Raw genomic sequence first — 7995 nt, forward strand, 5'->3', positions numbered from 1 at the left:
TTTTTTTTTTTTTTTGTGAATTTGAATTTTGTTCTATATTTTTTCTCCTGCTCTGTCCAGGACCCTCTATTCTGATCCCTGTCAGTGTGTTTGGTGGAGTTAGCTGGGCACCATCTAGTTGTTCTGGGTTCAGGCTGGTGGAAGCTGTGGTACTTGTGGTCCATTAGTCCCTTGGACTAATCCTTCCCTTTTGTCTTTTGTTTTCTTCATTCTCTTTTGCTCCAGACAGGATGAGACCAGTAGATGTATCTTAGATGGCCACTCTCAAGATTTTAAGATCCCAGATGTTACTCACCAAAGTTGGATGTAGAACATTTTTTTTATGAACTATGTTATGCCAATTGACCTAGACAACCCCCGCGACCATGGTCCCCAGCCCTCAGCCTCAGTAACTCAGTCCCTCAGGGTGTTTGAATGTGTCTAGGAAGCTTCTATGATTTTGCCTTGGTCAAGTTGTGCTGACTTCCCCTATATTGTGTACTGTCTTTCCCTTCATCAAAGTAACTACTCATTTACTATCTAGTTAGTGATTTCCACTCCCCAACCCTCCCCTCTCTCTTAACCATCAGAGATTGTTTCTTTCTGTGCACATTTTCTTGAGTTTTTCTAAGAGTGGTCTCATAAAGTATTTGTCGTTTTGTGATTAACTTATTTCCCTCAGCATAATGCCCTCCAGATTCATCCATGTTGTGACATAGTTCACTCATTCATCATTGTTCTTTATTGTTGCATAGTATTCCATTGTGTTTACGTACCATAATTTGTTTATCAGTTCATCTGTTGATGGGCACTTAGGTTGTTTTCATTTTTTTGCTATTGTGAATAATGCTACAGTGAACATGGGTGTGCATATGGCTATTCATGTGATGGCTCTTATTTCTCAAGGGTATATTCCTAGGACTGGGATTGCTGGATTGTATGGTATTTCCATTTCTAGCTTTTTAATGAAGCACCATATCATTTTCCATGGTGAATGTATCATGTTCTTTCCCACAAACAGTACATAAGAGTTCAAATCTCCCTACAACCTCTCCAACATTTGTTATTTTCTTTGTCTTTGAACAATGCCAGTAACGTCAGGGTGAGATTGTATTTCATTGTAGTTTTGATTTGCTTTTCTCTAATGACTAATGATCGTGAACACTTCCTAATATGTCTGTTAGTCACTTGAATGTCTTCTTTGGTGAAATGTCAGTTCATGTCCTTTTTAAAAACTGGATTATTTGTATTTTTTGTTGTTGATATGTTTCAATGTCTTACAGATTTTAGAGATTAGATCTTTGTCAGGTATGTCCTAGCCAAATTATTTTTTCCAGTTTGTAGGTTCTCTTTTTACTCTTTTGGTGAAGTCTTTTGTTGAGCACTAAGTGTTTAATTTTTAGGAGCTCCCAGTTATCTCATTTATTTTCTGGTATTTGTGCATTGTTAGTTGTGGTTTGTATCCTATTTATGCCATATAGTAGGGCCCCTAGCATTGTCCTTATTTTTTCTTCCAGATCTTTTAAGTTTTAGGTTTTACATTTAGATCTTTGATCGATTTTGAATTAGTTTTTGTGTATGGTGTGAGGTATGGGTCCTGTTTCGTATTTTTACAGATGGACATCCAGTTTTGCCAGCACCATTTGTTAAAGAGACTGTCTTTTCCACATTTAATGGACTTTGGGCCTTTGTCCATGATCACTTGACTGTAGGTGGATGAATTTACATCTGGGTTCTCAATTCTGTTCCATTGGTCTATGTGTCTGTCGTTGTACGAGTACTAGGCTGTCTTGACTACTGTGGCTGTATACTAGTTTCTGAGACCAGGTAGTGTGAGGCCTCCTACTTTGTTCTTCTTTTTCAATAATGTTTTACTTATCTGAGGCTCTTTCCTTTCCATAGAATGTCAAGGATTAGTTTTTCCATCATGTTAAAGAATGCTGTTGGTATTTGGATTAGGATTGTATCTGTAGATCGCTTTTGGTAGAATTGACATTTTCACAATGTTGAGCCTTCCTATCCATGAATGGTATTTATTCCATTTATATAGGTCTCTTTTGTTTTCTTGCAGTAATGTTTTGTAGTTTCCTTTGTATAGGTCTTTTAATTTCCTGGTTAGATTTATTCCTATGTGTTTTATTGCTCATTCCCAAGACAGGTGATCCAACCGAATGTGGAAATTATCGGACGGTATCATTAATATCACACACAAGTAAAATTTTGCTGAAGATCATTCAAAAGCAGCTGCAGCATTATATCAACAGGGAACTGCCAGAAATTCAAGCTAGATTCAGAAGAGGACGTGGGACGAGGAATATCATTGCTGATGTCAGATGGATCCTGGCTGAAAGCAGAGAATACCAGAAAGATGTTTACCTGTTTTTTATTGACTATGCAAAGACATTTGACTGTGTGAATCATAACAAATTATGGATAACATTGCGGAGAATGGGAATTCCAGAACACTTAATTTTGCTCATAAGGAACCTGCACAGTTGTTCCGACAGAACAAGGGAATACTGCGTGGTTTAAGGTTAGGAAAGGTGTGTGTCAGGTTGTATCCTTCCACCATACCTATTCAATCTGTATGGTGGGCAAATAATCCAAGAAGCTAGACTATATGAAGAAGAATGCGGCATCAGGATTGGAGAAAGACTCATTAACAACCTGCAATATGCAGATGACACAACCTTGCTTGCTGAAACTGAAGAGGACTTGAAGCATTTACTGATGAAGATCACAGACCACAGCCTTCAGTATGAATTACACCTAAACATAAAGAAAATAAAAATCCTCACAACTGGACCAATAAGCAATATCATGATAAACGGAGAAAAGATTGAAGTTATCAAGGATTTCATTTTACTTGGATCAGCGTCTATGGAAGCAGCAGTCAAGAAATCAAACGATGCATTGTATTGGGCAAATCTGCTGCAAAAACATCTTTAAAGTGTTAAAAAGCTAAGATGTCATTTTGAGGACTAAAGTGCACCTGAACCTGAACTATGGTATTTTCCATGACCTCACATGCATATGAAAGCTGGACAATGAGTAAGGCAGACTGAAGAAGAATTGATGTCTTTGAATTATGATTTTGGTGAAGAATATTGAATATACCATGAACTGCCAGAAGAAAGAACAAATCTGTCTTTGAAGAAGTACAGCTGGAATGCTCCTTAGAAGGGAGGATGGGGAGACTTAGTCTAATTTACTTTGGACATGTTTTCAGGTGGGACCAGTGCCTGGAGAAGGACATCATGCTTGGAAAGTAGAAGGTGAGTGAAAAAGGGGAAGACCCTCAAAGAGATGGATTGACACAGTGGCTGAAACAATGGGCTAAAACATGGAAATGATTGTGAGGATGGTGCAGGACTGGGCAGTGTTTCGTTCTGTTGTTTACAGGGTTCCTATGAGTTGGAACCAACTCGATGGCACCTAACAATGATAATAATGATACTTATCCATATGGAAGTCTTAAAGATTAAATAAGCTAATGTAAAGTGCTTAGAATAATGCCTAGCATATAGTAGGTGTTCTGTATATATAATCTGAAATTAACAAACATTTTGCCTACATTTTTTTTTTTTTTTTGTTTAATTCTCAAAACAGCAAGACATAGGGAACTCCCTTTAGGGAAACAGAACCACACTGGGAGTTAGATTCTGTAATCAGGCTCTGAGGGATTAAACCTGGCTTTCCCTCCTACTAGCTGTACATCCTTGGCCAATTACTAAACCACTCTGGGTCTTGGTTTTCTCATCTGTAAAATGGGGATAGCAGCAATACCTGCCTCATAAGTTAAATTCAACATTACACATAAAGCACTTAGAGGAATGCCCGGCAAGTAGCAGGTATCATTGTTTTATTTGCTGTTACTGAGTGGCTACGGATAGTGTTGGTCTAACTTAAAGGCACACTGTTTTTGGCAGACATTTCGGGTTAAACCAGGGCCAATTTCACAGGTTGCATAAGGCCCTGCAATCAGAAGGGCCCTATGATTGGTTAAATGCTGTGCTGTCACTGTTTTGAAATTGTTAATAATTTTTGAACAAGGGACCCCACATTTTCATTTTGCACTGGGCTCCACAAATCATGTATCTGGTCCTGCCTCCACTTTTCGGAATTGATTCTAGAGCCAGCCACCCACAGGCCACTATCATTCCAACTTCTAGGGAGAGTCTGCATTTATTTTCTGGGACATCCTTAGAGTCTGAGCTTGGGTAACTGGTGATGTGGCAACACATGTTACAAACATATTTCCGAACTTGAATCTCGTCCCCTCTGTCAGAGTAAAAGGGTTGGTGGTTAGCTTAAGTATAGTTTCCATACTCCTCCTCAGATCCATGGGTGTAACATGGGGATTGCAAATTCATACTTACATCTCACTTTGTACTAAATAGGTAACGTGTTTCAGACATGCATTTATTATTATGTAGTAATATTATGTAGAAGTCATTGCACTCATATAAAAGAAATGCATAAAAAGTGTTACTGAATGCATAATAGCTTCTTGTCTTTATGTAGTTTCTTCATGAATGAATATTAAATATACTAAAGTATTATTAGGGAGAATATTGAGAATTTTTATGATAATAAGTCATACTTGAAACAAGTAGGAAAATCCCTATTAGTTTCTAAGTTCCTAGACAGCTCGATCCGTTTCAATACATAGTTAAGCGCTCTTAGTTCCTCACTCAGAACCTGGCACACAACAGTTGTACAATAAATGTGTATGCAATGAGCGACATAGGTAGCCTGCTTTGATCAGAAGAGAAATCTTAATATATTTGGAGATGGGAAATAGGTTGCGCTAATAAAAATAAAATGGGATAGTTAGTGAATTTAGAGAAGATACTTGAACATACGTGAGATATGTAAGAAGGGAGACTAAAGACTATTTAAATTCTTGAAAGCATAAGAAATGGTGAGCCAAGATGAAGCAAGTGCACAGTTGGAGTCTAGCTTGATAGAACAGAGGTTGGTTTGATGTGGCAGTAGGCCGGCACCATGCCCTGTCTGCCAAAATGTCACACCTCTTCACTCTAGTGTTATATTCATGTCATTCCCCTGTTCAAGATGCTCCAATGACTCCCCAGCCTACAGCGTCCTACATAATCTACCCCCAATCACTCTCACATCTAATTTCTTCCTAATGGCCCCACCTCGTTCTGTTCCAGCCACATTGTTCTTCAAGCTGTTCCCTGAACAAGCACATCCATGTATCCCTGATGTTCCCTTTCCATCCATTTACCACCCTTCTATAATTTGCTTCCTTCTTCACTTTATTTAGATCTCTTTTCAAAGGACTCATCCTCAGAGCAAACCTCCTCAACTGACATATCTAAGGTAGATAGCACCCCAGTCACTGTCTAGCCCTTTACTCTGCTTTATCTTTTTTAAAAATTATATTGTGTATTAGTTTTATTGCCTATTACTTTTTCCTCTACCAGAATGTAAACTCTATTTGGACAGGTGCATTATTCTATTTTTGTCCCTGCAGTATCCACTGAGCTTAAAGTGTTGCCTGGCATAGAATTGGTGCTTAATCAATATTTGTTGGATGAATGCACGACTTAAAAACACACATGCAAGGGAATAACACTGTATTTAGAAGAGAAGTAATGCATAGTCTACTAGCTCAGCCTTGGGAGAAAGTCTGGGAGGGGTTAGAGATTGACAAAGAATGATATTATAAGAGGCTGGACTTGAGTTGGGAATTTTAAAGACTGTATTGATCCTTCAAGCTTATAAACAGCTTGTAACATTATGTTTTCTCCTTGTATAGTTATAAAACCAAAAAAACCAAACCCATTGCTGTTAGTGGATTCTGACTCATAGCGACTCTATAAAATAGAGTAGAACTGCCCCATAGCGTTTCCAAGGAGCATCTGGTAGATATGAACTGCTGACCTTTTGGTTAGCAGCTGTAGCTCTTAACCACTATGCCACCAGGGTTTCCTGTATAGTTACAGTCAACATTAATAAGCTGAGAGTTTCGGTAAACCCACAGTGACTCACTATATGGAAGAAAGTAGACCACAGGCTTCACCAAGATTGTTCTCCTGGGATAGTGGCCTTTGTGATTTGCTAGAGTTACTAAAAACTGAGGCAACTTGATGCCTTGGATGCATCGTCCACTCTTTTTTTTTTTTTTTTTTTCCATTTTCTGAAAAACTTAGTGTAGGAGTGGTATTATTTATTCCCTAAAAGTTTGGTAGAATTCACTAGTTAAGCCATCCAGGCCTCGAGCTTTCTGCATGGGAAGTGTTTTTTTTTTATTTTTTCCCATACAAAAATTTATACATACACTGTTATGTGACTCTAATTGTTCTCCCCATACTGTGACAGCACACTCCTCCTTTCCACCCCTGATTCCCTATGTCCATTCAGCCAGCTCCTAAACCTCTCTGCCTTCCCATCTCACCTCTGGACAGAAGCTGCCCATTTAGTCTCTTGTTTTTACTTGCGCTAAGGGGCACACTCTTCACGAGTATCACTTTATGTCCCACAGTCCAGTCCAATCCCTGTCTGAAGCGTTGGCCTTGGAAATTGTTTTAGTTCTGGGCTGATAGAGAATCCAGGGGCCATGCTTTCTGGGGTTCCTCCAGTCTCAGTCAAACCATTAAGTCTGGTCTTTATTTCTAGCTTTTTAAGGAAGCGCCAAATCAATTTCCAAAGTGATTGTACCATTTTACATTCCCACCAACAGTGTATAAGTGTGCCAGTCTCTTCACAACCTCTACATTATTTATTATTTTGTGTTTTGGGGATTAATGCTAGCCTTGTTGTGGTGAGATGATATTTCATTGTAGTTTTGACCTGCATTTTTCTAATGGCTAATGATTGTGAACATTTCTTCACGTGTCTGTTAGCCACCTGAATATCTTCTTTTACAGAGTGCCTGTTCATATCCTTTATCCATTTTTGGATTGCGTTATTTGTCTTTTTGTTGTTGAGGTTTTGCAGTATATTGTAGATTTTAGAGATGAGATGCTGATCCCATTTGTTGTAGCCAAAATCTTTTTCCCAGTCTGCAGGTTGTTTTTACTCTTTTGGTGAAGTCTTTCGATGAGCATTAAGTGTTTGATTTTTAGGAGCTCCCAGTTATCTAGTTTCTCTTCTGGTGCTTGTGCATTGTTACTTATGCTTCATATTGTGTTTACTGCCATGCACTAGGGCTCCTAGCATTGTTCCTATTTTTTCTTCCATGATCTTTATCATTTTTGATTTCATATTTAAGTCTTTGATCCATTTTGAGTTAGTTTTTGTGCATGGCGTGAGGTATGGGTCTTGTTTCAGTTTTTTTGCAGATGGATATTCAGTTATGCCAGCACCATTTATTAAAGAGACTGTCTTTTCCCCAGTTAATGGACTTTGGGCCTTTGTCAAAGATCAGCTGCTCATAGGTGGGTGAATTTATGTCTGGATTCTCAATTCTGTTCCGTTGGTCTACATATCTGTTGTTGTACCAATACCAAGCTGTTTTCACTACTGTGGTGGTATAATAGCTTCTAAAATCAAGTAGTGTGAGGCCTCTCACTTTGTTCTTCTTCTTGAGTAATGCTTTACTTATTTGGGGCCCCTTTCCTTTCCAGATGAAGTTGGTGATTTGTTTCTCCATCTCATTAAAAAAGGCCATTGGAATTTGGATCGGGATTGCCTTGTATCTGTAGATCACTTTGGGTAGAATTGACTTTTTCACAATGTTGAGTCTTCCTATCTATGAGCAAGGTATGTTTTTCCACTTATTTATGTCTCTTTTAGTTTCTTGAGTGTCTTCTAGTTTTCATTGTATAGATCTTTTACATCTCTGGTTAGATTTATTCCTAAGTATTTTGTCTTCTTGGGGGCTGTTGTAAATGGTGTTGATTTGGTGATTTCCTCTTCGAGGTTCTCTTTGTTGATGTAAAGGAATCCAACTGATTTTTTGTCTGTTTTTCTTGTATCCTGAAACTTTGCTGAAATCTTCTATTAGTTCCAGTAGTTTTCTTGTGGATTCTTTGGGGTTTTCTGTGT

The sequence above is a fragment of the Trichechus manatus genome, unplaced genomic scaffold (genome assembly GCF_000243295.1).
Source record: "Trichechus manatus latirostris isolate Lorelei unplaced genomic scaffold, TriManLat1.0 scaffold00041, whole genome shotgun sequence".
Taxonomy (NCBI): domain Eukaryota; kingdom Metazoa; phylum Chordata; class Mammalia; order Sirenia; family Trichechidae; genus Trichechus; species Trichechus manatus.